The sequence below is a fragment of the Musca domestica genome, unplaced genomic scaffold (assembly GCF_030504385.1).
Source record: "Musca domestica strain aabys unplaced genomic scaffold, Musca_domestica.polishedcontigs.V.1.1 36, whole genome shotgun sequence".
Taxonomy (NCBI): Eukaryota; Metazoa; Arthropoda; class Insecta; order Diptera; family Muscidae; genus Musca; species Musca domestica.
This window is the reverse complement of record NW_026712318.1, coordinates 1,950,725-1,966,036: the sequence shown is the minus strand read 5'-3', so window position 1 is coordinate 1,966,036 and position 15,312 is coordinate 1,950,725.

The window sequence follows — 15,312 nt, the reverse complement described above, 5'->3', positions numbered from 1 at the left end:
ATTTAATTTTTTTTTTAAAAGTTAAAATTCAAGTTAAAAGTCCAGGGATGGCTAGCAATCTCAAACTATTAAAAAATTAAAGACAAATTTAAAAAATATTGATTAAATGAAGTTCATTCATATCTTAAAAAATGCAAAAAAAGATCCTTCAAATATGTATGTATGTGTAATTCCTTGTATATGTATGTTAAAAAAAATAAAATATTTTATTAAATAAATATTTAAAAAATATAAATTTAAGCACTAAATTTAATATTAAATACGGGTGTTTTTATTTAACAACAAAAATTAAAAAAAAAGTGGAACAAGGTAAGCTAAATATCAAAATTTTGATTTCGAAAAAATATTAAATATTGGTACCCAACTTCGTCGGTGAAAAGTACACCTTCAAATTTTAGATTCGTTCCAACAATACGGATTCGGATTTTTATTCCTCAAAATTCACACTTTGTTTAGTTTGATAACATGTTTTAGTTACCAACAGTGATGCAAAATTAGTACCATTTAGTACATTTTGAACAATTGTAGTATGCAATACCAGACCACACCTAGATCTTTAAACTATATACAAATAGAGACCTCAATATGAAATTCAGGATTCAAGCTCTATACATTCACTCAATACCTAATTTAGTAACATTTAGTACTCTTCATATAGTTTTAGTACTCATTTTCAAAACCAAACCATATCTTAACCACAGAGAGTAACCGTGACATTAATATCACATTTCGGGATTCCAGTCCTATCCCTTCACCCAATATCTAATTTAGTACCACTTAAAACTTTTCGTGTAATTATAGTACACCTTTACACCTTTTCGTGTAATTATAGTACACCTTTACAAAACCACCTCCATATATTAAGCACAAACAACAACAATGACATCCATTTCAATTTTAAAGAGTTCAGCTTCAAATTTCAGTCCAATTCCACATTTAGTATAATTCAGTACATTTAGTACACGTTTCCAAAAACTGCTCCATATCACAATTCTAGATACCAACAGATACCTCAATATAAAGTTTAGGATTTCAGCCCTATTCCTTCATCCAATACTAAATTTAGTACCATTTTGTTTATTTCGTAAAATTATTGCACACATTTCCAAAACCACCTCCATATCTGAATTCCAGATACCAACAGGGACCTCCATATTGAATTGAATATAATACCAAATGGTAACATTTTAGAACTTTCCATAATCTTAAAGTTCGAATTTTCAAAAACCCTTTGGTACTTCTATTCTGCACTCAATCAGTGACTCTCATTCCAAATTTTAGAATGCTAGCTCATTCCGTTTTGTCTAAAACAAAGTCTTCTACTGTTAATACATTTTAGTACTTTTTGTACGGATTTAAAAAAACCCAGCCTTATCACACGCCTACGCACCAAGACTGACCCTCGTACAAAAATTCAAGATTCTAGCTTCAGTCATTTCGTCTGGCCATTGATACTCAGTCAGTCAGTTGTTTCACTACTTGGTACTACAAATAAACGAAAAGTACAAAATAGTACTGTAATTGGTGCAATTTGATATTGGGTGAACCGAGAGTGCTTGACATCTGAAATTTAGTATTATGGTCGCTGTTCATGTATAGCCTGGACATATAGAGGTGATATCGGAAAGGTGTACTAAAATTGTACGAAAAGTACTAAACGGTACTACATTTCTTATTGGGTGAAGGGACAGAGGTACAATTCCGAAATATGATGTTTACATCCCTGTCGATATCTGTGTTTTGAGATTTCGCAGTGCTGTCGAAATGCGTTCCATATTTGCACAAAAAGTTCATAATAGTACAAAATTTGATGTTTCGTGAAGGTGTACAGCCGGAATCCCAAAAATTTCATATTGAGGTCCCTGTTGGTATCTGAGATTGCTTTGAAATGTGTATAAAAAAGTAGTAAATTTGGTATTGGGGGATATCGCTGTCGGTATCTATGGTCGAGAGAAGGAACTGGTTTTGGATGAGCTGTGCTATAATTGTACTAAATGGTACTAAATTTGGCAATAGGGGAAATTACAGATCTGAAATCGTGAAATTTGATAATAAGGTCACTATTAAAATCTAAGGTTGAGATATGGAAATGCGTAATATGATTTTTCGAAAATTGTACTAAATTTGCGGTTGAGTGAATGGATAGAGCTTGAATCGTGAACTTTGATGTTAAGGTCACTCACTGTTGGTTTTTAGATATAGTGGTGGCCAATTTTTATTGTGAAAAATGATTGAAATTTAACTAATGTTTGTGTCTGCTACAATTTTGTGGGTCCTTAGCCTTAGGCCGTTTTTAAATTCTATGTAGCACTAGCTTTAATAGGCTTATAAATTCCTTAAACGTTCACAAAAAAGACCCACCCCATTTAAAAAAACAAGTAAGCAAAGGCTATAGTCGTGCGGAGCCGACCATGTGACCCTACAACACTATAATATATTAGAAGTACCCTTATTTTCAAGTCAATTTTGGAAGATTTCGCTTTTGAAATTTTGTCATTTAGCACTGCCCAGATACTGCCCTTAGCATTTTGACCAGGGACATTTGCGCACTCCGTCGTGCTGTTAGTCGTTGTGGTCCATTTTACAGCTAAATATAATCCAATGGTCATCCAAAAAGCTAGAATTCTTCCCTATCCTCAATTCTCTTCTCAGGCATGTCGATTGGCTTCAATTGTGTGATCAGGTTTTTTTTTCTGTTTTTGGTTCATTTGAGCCCCTTAATAATTTGCGATCATCTCCAAAAGCAAGAAGCCGCTCTGCATCTACAAATTTAGACCCACATACATGATTTGCTTGACTACGATATTTGGATTTATTCTTCAACGAAATCAGCATAAAAAAGGCAGAAGTTCGCCTTTGGTGTATTTCGGATATCAATTGTACGTAATGTTAGTATTTTTTGCACACAAAAGTAGTGGCCCATTCTACCCGCTGTCCTAAACCCTCACTACATGCGAGATTTCGTGTCCTTTGGTTTCTATTTGCGACCTTATAACGGCTGCAAAATCAGGAAAAATTTCAATATTTGGTCCATTTCAACCCCTAAATATTAGGGATCATCTCCAAAAGCAATAGGGTTCTATTCTGGCCCAAACCCCACCTCCATTCTAAATTTCGTGAAGATCGGGCCATAATTGCGACCTGTAGAGTGATTACAAATTAACATGGACAGATGGACGGACGGACATACATAGCTAGATCGACTCAGCTCGGCGAGATAGGAAGATCCATATATACTTTCTTTTCCTGTTACATATTTTTTGGTCCAATCAATCCTATAATACCCCCAACACATAGTGTTGTAGGGTAAAAAAAAAAAAAACAATCAGAGAGTCCTAATAAAATTTCAGGAACTATGACCAAATATTTATTGAAATTTATTGTCTTTTCACACGAAAAGATACTCCCACAATGTTTGTAACTAAAATACTTTCTTTTGAATAATTAGATTATCCAACTCATATTAAGATATACTCCTATTTATATCCAAGTATCAGGTTAAACAAATAAAATTTTACCTTAAAACCTTTTCATTACTTGATTAATTTCACAACCCCTCCCATCAAAAATACACGTGTAATTACCTTAACCAAAAACCAGTAAAGAAAGTCTTAAAGTCGGTCGGGGCCGACTTTATGATACCCTACACCACTTTGCTAATTTAGTGGAGCTGCGCATAACAATTAAAAGTTTTTATGGGAGAATTCAATAATACACGCTATGATTATAATTTAAAGTTTAAAGGACTAAATATTCCGAAGCATTTGTATCTTTTAAATTCGGACTTGTATTACCCATTTGGTGCACAATTAATTTGAAATCGGATAAAGATATATATGGGAGCTATATCCAAATCGGAACCGATCTCGATAAAATTTGGTAAAGATATTTCTGAGCTTTATTTGATATATTTTTCCTTGAATATCGTTGTTACGGAGTGCATATTACGGCTGTGGGTAACATATATAACAAATCGGTTGAACAATATGTATGGGAACTATAGCTATATCTAAACTGATCTTCACGAAATTTGACATATTAGCTTCTAGAATCAATTCGGTCGCATGTGCCAAATTTCATCCCATTTGGGCAAATATTAGAATTTTGGTGAACAATAAAAAGTTAATCGGACGAAGTTATATATGGGAGATATATCCAAATCCGAACCGATCTCGATAAAATTTAGCAAACGTATTTCTGAGCTGTATTTGATATATTTCCCCAAATATTGTTGTTGCAGAGTGCATATTACGGCGGCGGAGGACAAAAATAACAAATCGGATGAACAATATATATGGGAGCTATAGCTATATCTGAACCGATTTCGATCAAATTTGGCATACTTATTTTCAGGTCCAATCTGATCGTACGTGCAAAATTCCATTCTATTCGGACTGATATTACACGTTTGGTGCACAATAAAAGGCAAATCGGACGAAGATATATATGGGAGCTATATCTAATTTTTGACCGATTATCTCCAATTTCAATAGGGTTCGTCCTTGGGCCAAACAAATGATTTGTGCAAAATTTCATCTGGATAGGGCAATGAATGCGAACTTTACTTTGTTTACAAAAATACATGGACAGACGGACGGACGGACGGACATGCATAAATCGACTCAGAATGTGATTCTATGCAGATCATCAAAAGGAACTATGGGTCTATCTCATTTCCTTTTGCCTGTTACAAACAAATGCACAAATACATAATACCCTGACCACCTTGTGGTGTAGGGTATAAAAAGTGATTGCCAAAATACACTTCAAACTGAAACAGAGATTATTTCACGGAAATTTTCCAGAAATGTTTTTTTTCTCAAGAAAAACCCAAAAAACGAAACGAAGAACAGCCATAATTAGTGCTAATTAATATTCAACCCAGAAAACTACATAGACCCTAAAAAAGAAATCTTTGAAGTAACAGAAACAACAACAGCAGCAGCAGTGGCTGAAGAAGAAAACCAAAAACAATCTCAGAAAGAAAAACATGCAGCACACCTGAGAATAAAACACCACCAACTGAAGCGACAAATGTATGATGACGACGCCGTTGTGAAGTGAATGCTTCAATGGTGGTTGGCCAGCTAGCTGGCTGGATGGATGGCTGGCTGTCTGTCTGTCTGTCAGGTTGCTTGAACGGTTAGTGGGGCAACCCACATAATGAAAGACATTTACACCTGACCTTACAATGGAATGAAATGACAAACCTATAGACAGACGGACAGAATGAGTGAGAGAAAGAAAGATTCGTCCATACTTGGAAATTCACAGCGACAGCAACAATGGCAACTGCAGCGAAATGTGAAAAGAAGAAAAGCAAACGAAGTAAACAACAATTATCTCTGTGCTACCTACACTCTTTGGGTCGCTCGCCTCACACACTCTACTAACCCAGCATGGCAAATCTAACGGGGTCTTAACAGAACTTTACCTTTCGTGGCAGACACATTCACCCAAGTGTTGAGCAATTACAGTGGCTCAGGGTGAAAAGAATTGGTTTCTTATACCCTCCACCATACTATGTAGGGTATATTAAATTTGTTATTCCCACCAACGAGGTACATATATTCTACATCAGCGTAAAATTCCGATTTACCGAAGAATTGAGATAGAAGGCTACAATTTTGCACACATGTGTATTTTGCAATTAAGATATGGTCGTAAATGGGACATGTCAGTCCATTTTTACGTATAGCCCCCATATAAGGGTACCTCCCGATATTTGGTATTTTCGTGATTTTAGCGACATTATAGCCCGGAATTGTTTCAAATTTCGTATTTAAAGATCTTCACGGGTACTAGAACTTCAGATAGAAAATAGTCTATGCAGGTCCACGTCTTTGTATAGGCCGTATATATAATGGTACCTCCCAATTTTCGGTATTTTTATGATATTAGCGATATTATTCATCGAAATTGTTTCAAATTTGGTATTTAAAGTTCGTAATGGGTACTACTGCCTATGATAGCCGTATGTAGATCCACGTTTATAGCCCCCACACAACGGTACCTCCCTACATTCGGCATTTTAATTATTTTGGCGAAATTATTCACCTGAGATGTTTCAAACTTCGTATTTGAAGTTCCTAATATGTACTACAGCCTGTGACAGAAAATTGTCTACGCAGATCCAGGGGTTCGTATAGCCCCTAATATACGAGTAACTCTCTATATTCGGTATTTTAAAGATCTTAACAGTATCTTTATCGGACTTCATATTTTATTATTTTTTTAATTTTCAAATTCCTTCCGGAGGTGGAGGGTATTAGAATTTCGCCCGGCCGAACTTAAGTGATTTTTTACTTGTTTTTAATTCATGTAGTAGAACCTTTGAAATTTATTTTACAACTCATATTTTATAAGGTTTGTAGTGGATATAACATCTGTGGAAAAGGCTTCGATGAATAGAAAATAATTTGAAAGGCCGTTTATCATCTCTCTCTTGGATGGGAATATAAGCTGTGGAAGAACCTTTAAGCGTTCTTCTGAAATGCTAGGCCTTTTGGGAAGCCAGGGACGTAAGCAGGGCGAGGATCTTGTCCACCACCGAAAAGCCTAGGTTTTTGTATTTTTTTTTAATATTTTATTTCGGAAAGGTACATTTTTGTTAGTTGAGCCCTCGGAAGTGATAGGGAAGTGTACAGATATTGTCAGTATGTCAATACGTTTCTCATCGAAATAACGGTTTTAGGCGCTAGGTCTCTTTGGAAGAAAATATTATTCAGGATATTTGGAGTCGACCAAGCGATGAATGTCCGTACGTCTGGCTGGCACCATAACTCTCGAAGGGAGCAATCGATTTGATCAAAACTTGGTACGTCGTACTATTTTTTGTCAAACTTAGATTGAGATCGAAGATGGATAATATCGGTCCACCCTTTCTAGTACCTCCCCCACAAAAGATCCAGATATTCATAGAAAATACTTTACATCATAGAACAAAATTCCCAAAAGCGCGATTCTCTCCCAATATTCTATTAACACAAGATCTGATATGAAGATTGGATATATCGGTTTACTCCTTCTGGTATCATCCCCTCTCAACTGGTCAAAATTTTGAATAGCCATGAATCTCATAAAACTCGAAATGATCATCCCATTCCTGTAAGGCTCGGTACATCCCAATATTTCTATCAACAAAAGATCTGTTGTGAAGATGGTAGAGACCCTCCTTCTGGTACCAGAAGGTCAAAGTTGTGAATAACCAAAGTTGTGAATAACGATCATAAAATGCGAATTAAGCATCCGATTTTCTTCATATTGTGCATATCCTAATACAGGGTGAAATAAAACAACTGAAACAAAAGTCAAACGCCACAATAGATTTGTTTGAATTGATTACCTTTGGCACGAATTTTGGACTTCAAACGGCCAATGAAACCGTCACACGCTCGAATGTTGTTCCGCGGTATTTTGGCCCATTCCCGGCGGTATTTTGGCCCATTCCCATTTGGCGGCCATTGTGCGCTGGAAATGGAGCTAGGAACCTCATTTTGTAACCATACTTGGGTGTCGCTTGTTGAGTGCAATGGTGCTGACTCCTTTTGGAATGTCCAAGGTCTGCGGCCTAAATATTTGCGTGCCCAAGGCTTTAATACACCGTCCAGAATATTTTCGCAATAATATTCGGTCCACACCATCACCATGGCCGGCGCTTGAGTTCTAATGGCCAACCGAAGGTGCACATTTTCAGCTGACCTCTTTGGCAAGTAAACACGGTATTTTTGTTTATTTACAAACTGCTGGATAACGAATGTTTTCTCATCGGAGAAAACCAAATTCGGCAGTTCACCACTTTCGGCCAAGCGAAGCAACTCTTTAGCTCTTTTGAGTCAACTTTCTTTCTGTTGCGGTGTAAGTTCTTGCACCTTTTGGAATTTCAATGGCTTTACCCCGAGCTCATTTTACAAACAGCTGTTGTTTACAAACAGCTGGACAACGGATGTTTTCTCATCGGAGAAAACCAAATTCGGCAGTTCACCACTTTCGGCCAAGCGAAGCAAATCTTTAGCTCTTTTGAGTCTATTTTCTTTCCGTTGCGGTGTAAGTTCTTGCACTTTTTGGAATTTGAATGGCTTTACCCCGAGCTCATATTTCAATGTTTGCCGAATGGAATATTGCAAATTGTTCAGCTCACGAGCCATTTTTGGCCTCTGCGATGCGGAATTCGATCAAATCGCTTCTTCGTTTTTCGATTCGACCATTTCTGCTGATGTTGCTGTTTTCTTCCGTCCACTTCCTTGACGTCGGGCTACGCTACCAGTATCACGGTAACGAGCGATGGTACGAGACACAAACGATTTAGTCACATTTAAATGCTGGAGAGCTCTAACGATAGCCACTTGTGGTTTTTCAGCCAAATATAAAGAAATCACGCTTGAATTCCATCGCGAATATTTTTTTTTCTGGAAAATTCTCACCAAAATGCTTTTGTACGCTTGTAAACAATATAATGAGCTGTCACTGAAATAATTTTAACAGCTGTCGGACGAGTGGCTTAGAAATGGCAGCCGTCTGAAGTTGGTTGCAGGTTTTCATCTCACCCTGTATATACTCCTTGTAGCCATATAGCTGAGGATATAAAAATGTTGCAAAGGTCTTCTAAATTCGGAATAATTTAATGAGTATTATCCCAAAAGCACTGATATCAAGTGAGAACCATGCCAAATTTCAAAGTTTTAGCTGTACTCCTTCGACTTTATTTTTCGTCTTCATTTCCAGTCCTAAAACTTGGAATATTCAAAATTTCAAGTACTAAACCCATTCTTTCTGAATTCTTTAAAAACTTTCACATGCCTTATGCCTCGAACATATAGTTGTCTTCATGCGAGATTTCAAGATTTTATATCGTAGAGTTTTAAGTACTTTTGTACGATTTAATTTGTTGTGGTACACTTTTGGTACAAATGTCCATACAAACTACCGTTTTCGGCTCTTTTGCACTAGGAAATATACGAATGTTAAATTTCGGAGCTTTTGTTTTTTAATTAAGTCTATGATGTTTGCATAACATTGTATCACTGTTAGATGATCTACATACCCAATATCAGAATTTAATCTCTAACACCATTTTCAGTATGATTTAAGAAACTCTACCTAAACTCGTACAAAAAAAAAATATAATGTAAATTTTCATAGATCTAACCGATCGCTTTATAACAATGCTGCGCTATTTGACACCTTTATTTGTGCTTTCAAAGTTGGAACTTACAAAGACCTTACTTGGTCTCACAGCAACAGTGACCTGAAAATAAAATGTCAATATTTCAACCGATTCGGTCGTTCAATAACAATAGTGTTCCATTTGGTACCTCTTTTTATTTTTGTGCTATTTAAAGTGCATTTTTTTCCAAATCCGCCACTATTTGTTCCCTCTGAGCCACTGTCTTTCTCCTCAGGTGTTTGTGCTGGCGATAAAATGAGTGCATTGCGCAGCAATATTCAAAAGGTAAGAAGCAAATACATCAACGATAAATTGAAAGAAGAAAGTTTTTATTTTCTGGCAAGGTTCGTTGGCTGGCTGACTGGCTGGCTGCTTCGTGTGTTTGCTGTTGTTGTTTTTGTGTACCCGAGAATCCATATCTTGCTATAAGACAAGATTCGATGTTCGATTCGTGCTACAATGAACTAAAAGTGGACATTTTCGGATTGTTTGTTTGTTGTTGGCTGTCGGTCTGTCTGTCTGTCCGTAAACAACACTCGGTGATAACAACGCACAAAACACGCAGCTCCTCTATGACTGCTTATTTTGTAGTTCTCACGGCTTACACGGCTGGTTGGCTAGATACAGGTAGGTTGTTATGGGTATTGAAGATACGACAGAGGAGGAAATTAAAATCATCCATCCATTGTCGTTGTTGTTGTTATTTCGTTTTGAATGTTATTACCTGTTACGCCGTAACGATGTCTTCTACTTCACGTCTCACGTTCTTCAGGGGCTTTGTAACGGGAAGATTACCACCAAAAAGGTTTACTGCGAAACGTTGCTGCCACCGTTCAGTGTTCGTTGTTGTTGTTATTATTGTAGATAGAAACTTTTTATGAGTTGCACGTGTGCAAAAATATTCCATCGAATGGCATGTAATGCCAAGGGAAGGGAAGTAAGTGTGTAATAAGTAAACTACTTTTTTCCCAAACAACTGCTGCGCAATGACAATGGAAAATTGAGATGATCATGCGGCATCATGCGAAAACATGAAGAAAACTAAAATATTGCCGAGATGTTAAATGTTGGGTTAAATAGATTTGCGGAATGATGGCGTGATTGAAATTGTTTCTGTGAGCCGATTTGTAAGAATACAATAATTTATTGCGGTTTCGTTTCTTCTTATTCCGTTAATATTTAAATTTCAATATTTGATCTGAGTCCTGATAGTTTAAAGTTTTACAATTTATCTGTCGGTATGACTTATGCCATTACAAATTCTGGACATATACGTCCCATTTTCAACAGACACACGAATAGAGGTGCATAGCTAAATCGATATAGAAGGAGGTCACAAACTTAATATACTCAATAATGATGGAAGGGCAGTGACACAACGATAGGAGTATAATCGGAATATAATCCCATTTTCAATTATGGGGACTATGCCCAGTTTTTTGGTCATAAACCCCCATAATAAAGTGGGGTTTATGTTCGCATCCAAAACGGACAGAGTCCCCATGGAGTGTATGACTGTTTGCTGTGGGGATTACGACCGCAAGAAAACAAGACTCGAGTTAAGTTTAGGGGGCTATATTCGGATTGACCTGAAATTTTTATAACAAGTAGGTATTTATACCCTACAACAATATGTGTTGGAGGTATTATAAGTTTGATTGGGCAAAAAACTATGTAACACCTCGAAATAATGGTATCCGACATAGGAAACTATATATGGATCTTCCTATCTTGGATCTTCCTATCTCGAGCTGAGTCGATCTAGCTATGTACGCCTGCCTTTCAATGTAAATTTGCAATCACGCTACAGGTCGCAGTTGTAGCCCGATCTCCACTAAATAGAAAATGGAGGTGGAGTTAGGGCCAGAAAAGAACCCTATTGTTTTTGGAGATGATTGCAAAATATCGAGGACCAAAAACCAGAATATTATTCTGATTTTGCAGTTGCTCTATAGGCCACAACTATTAACTAAACGACGCGGAAATTGTCATGGAGTTAGAGTTCGGACAATATTTAGCGCATAAAATAAACCATAACTTTTATGTCAAAGAATACGAAAAGTTGCGTTATACTGTTTACAATTTAGAACCGATCGACATTGAATATGCATGCGAAGAGAGTTAAGGACAGGGAAGTAGTCTAGCATTTTGGATGACTATTGGATTATATTTAGGTGTAAAATTGACCACAACTTTCGTGTAAAACTGTTTTGAAAATCTAACTACACGACGGAGTGCGTAAATATTGGGCAAACGCTCCGATTAAAAATCAAAGGGTAACATCTGGGCGTTCTCTATGACATCATGTCAAAAACGAAATCTTCAAAAATAAGGGCGCTTGCAACATGATGTAGTGTTGTAGGGTATCACATGGTCGGCCCCGCACGACTATAGCCTTTGCTTACTTGTTTTAACCTGATTACGGCAAAGTAATTTTTGTCGTGGGGCAAATACCCGGTTACCCGGTGCAATACAAGAAAATTGGAATTTTTGTAAGTAACTTTTTGAAAGACCCCTAAAAAGTCGAAAATGGACCAATGTGGGTTATTAAGATTCTAAGAGGATTTAGCCCTGTTGGACCCTCCGCTGCAGTCAAAACGATTTTTATAGGAAGCTAAAGTATTGCACAGATCTGTCTTTTGTCTGCAGGCAGGTCAAGTTCGAAGATGGGCTATATCGGCCCACCATATCGTATAGCCCACATATAACGGTACATCCCGATATCCGGTATTTACATGATTTTAGCCACAATTTTTAATGCAATTGTCTAAAAATTCTGCTTTTTACTTGTTTTTTTAGTTTTTTTCCACCTAGATGCATTCAATTTTATTTGCATTTTTCTTCTGATGGGCGTATGATTTTTTAATTCTAACTCTATTAAAACTATATGATGAAGTGATGAGCAAACTATGAGAATAGAAATGACAATTTTAATTAGATGTTTATTTAAAAACCTTCATAAGACAATAATGTCATGTAATATTCATATAAGGTTTCAGTGTACGTGTTATATGAAAGTGAAATAATTTAATAGCTTGAAATAATTTCGAAGCAGAGAACATTATATAATAGACCATAGTTGCGTTGGGCAATTCGATTGGAAAATGTTGCTGTAAACCCTTATATGGGTCGAAACTTGGACCTGCATAGATAATTATATACCAGAGAGATTGGTACCTAATATAAACTCCAAATACCAACATTCAGAAAATTCCTGGAATATGTGTCTAAATCGTCTTAATACCGAATATGGGGAGGTGTCGTTCTATAGGATCCCACAAATGGGAGCTATATAAACAGTTCTGTGCAAGGATGTTTCTGTGGTCGTTTTACAGTCCAATCGATTAAAGAATTAAGCCCATAGCTGATGTGGATTTCGGATTTTCGGACTACTTTTACTAATAGCTCCCCAAAACTGGTTAAAATTTTGAATATGTACAGGTCTCATAATTATTGTTTCTTGCATACTTCACATAACACAATGTTTTCACCTTCGTTAGATCTTGTGTGAATATGGATCTTGTCGGCCTATTCCTTCTGGTACCCCTTCCAAAAAGAAAAAAGCTATCTCAAAAAAAAAAAAACATATGTAGGGTAAGTGTGCCTAAGTTCGGCATGTCCCAGTAGTCGGCACTTTTTATTTTTAAGCCCAAATAAATGAAACTATTATAACTAAATGTATTTTGTTTACTTCAAATATATTGTCAAGTATCTTTGTGCACAATTTCGCTAAGAAAAGATGAATTATTCTAATAAAAATTAAATTTTTGTCTGTGAAGGTCCTCAACAATCCATATTCTTAAGAAAAGTACAATAAAGACGTCGAATCAGTTTAACTAAACAAAAATATTATATTTTAATGAATTTATTTATTATTATTATTAATTATTCTTACAAAAAAAATTGGTATGCCGACTGTTGGAAAATGCCATACCGACAATTGGCAAGTGGTGCCGACTACTGGCAAAAAAGCATTGTTTTAATAAAACTCCAAATTTATGAAATTTAATAAAAAGTTATTAAAACTTTATTTATTATTGCAAAAACTATACAAAATTTCGAATCTGAATAAACTGACTTTGTAATAATTGTTCCACTCAGAATGGTGAGCGATTAAAAACGAGAAAACCCTAAAAGTGCCGACTACTGGTACACTTACCCTATACCCTCAGCAAATGTTCGATTATTTAAATATATTTTGGCTTCTACAATGATTATTCAAATTTTTATCCTCTATGAAGTAGGTTCTGAATGAATGGGCCAATATTGTCCATTTCGTATCAGGCATAAATAAATACGATATAAATGTTGCGACGTGTCAGGTGTGGACTATATTCATTACTTCCTTTACTTTATATGAAATATGTGATAATTGTTAGAAAATGTAAAAATGTGCGTGAGGTCCCAGATATAGTCGACCAATCTAATTCAGATAAAAAATATTGGTATGGGAAAAATTACAAGAAAATCTGACATTTATATTCAATTTAATGCGAAATCATAAATTCCATATTTATCTGAGGTTGAGAGAAATATTTAGATACAGAAAGTTGTAAAGAATCGCTGACTTTTTGTCGCAAGCTAAAATATAGAAAATTGTGATCCCTTCCCAACAGATCTTGCTTTCAAAATCTTTGTGGGGGAGGTACCAGAAGAAATGGTCCGATATCTACCATCTTTATAGCAGACTTTGTGTTGATGGAAATATTGAGATGTACCAATTTTTGCAATGGAATCGGATGTTGATTTCCCGTTTTATTAGCTTAGTGGATATTAACAATTTTGAGCCTCTGTGGGGGAGAAACCAGAAGGAGTGGCCCGATATATCCCATATATACAGCAGATCCTGTATTAGTAGAAATAATGGGATGTGGGAAAATGAAGAGAACCGGATGTTTATTTCGGATTTTATAAACATTTTGGTTATTCAAAACTTTGACCCTTTGTGGAGGAGATACCAGAGGAATGGTCCGCTCTTTATAATAGATCTTGTGTTGATAGAAATATTGAGATGTACCAAGTCTGAGTGTAATCGGAAGTCTGAATGGAATCGGATGTTTATTCCAAGTTTTATGAGCATTATGAATATTCAAAATGTTGACCCTTTGTGGGGAGGTACAAAAAAGAGTTGCCCATCTCCGAACTCGATCTAAGTTAGATAATAATATTACGATATTCCAAGTTTGAACCAAATCGGATACTCCCGTCGATAGTTATTGTGCGCACCAGCCAGACAAAAGTACGGTCGGACATCGATAGATCGACTCCAAATGTCCTGAAAGGCATTTTGCCCAAAGAGATTTAGGGTCTGAAACCGTTATTTCGATGAGGCACGTTTTAGCCGTATCAAATGTTATATACACTTTTTAGCCATATGGCTGAGGGTATAAAAATTGCCTGCATGTGAATGAATGACTGTTCATCGGAATAGTTTCAAATTTCGTATTTAAAGATCCTAATGGATACTACAGCCTATGACCAACAATTATATTTGCAGGCCCACTTCTTTTTCGTATAGTCTCCATGTTACGGTTTTCATTTCAGCGGTATTTGGCGGAATTTGTTAAAAAATTTTCAAGTTCCTTGCAAACAGTGGAGGTCATCATCATGACATGTGGTACAAAAATTATGTTTTGAAAGTAGTGTTGATAAAAGTATTTGTTTTTGGAAATGGGTACTAAATGACACTAAATTCGTTAAAATTTGGTTTTGTTTGAACCGATTGATCGGGGCATTTAAAATGCTGGTGTTGGCTTGTCTTCGGGTGGGTAGGGTTAACTTAAAGAGTTGGATTTGAAATGCCTTCAGCAAGCGTACAAAAGGTGCTAATTTGAGTGAACAGATACAGCTAAAAATCTGAAATTGGGATTAGAATCACTGTTAGTGTGTAGGGTTGAGATCTGGAGGTGGTTTTGGAAATACGTACTAAAAAGTACTTAATGGTACTAATTTTGGTATTAAAGTAAGGAATTGAGTTGTGCGGACTTATTGATACATGGCGGGCGATTGAGAATTGCTTACTAATAATTACGAAAAGTACTATATAGTATTAAATTTTTGTATTTGGGGAAGTAATAAAGCTCGAAATCTGAAATTTGAGGTGAGAGACCTTGATGTTGTGTAGGATACGCCAATTAAAGGATTCT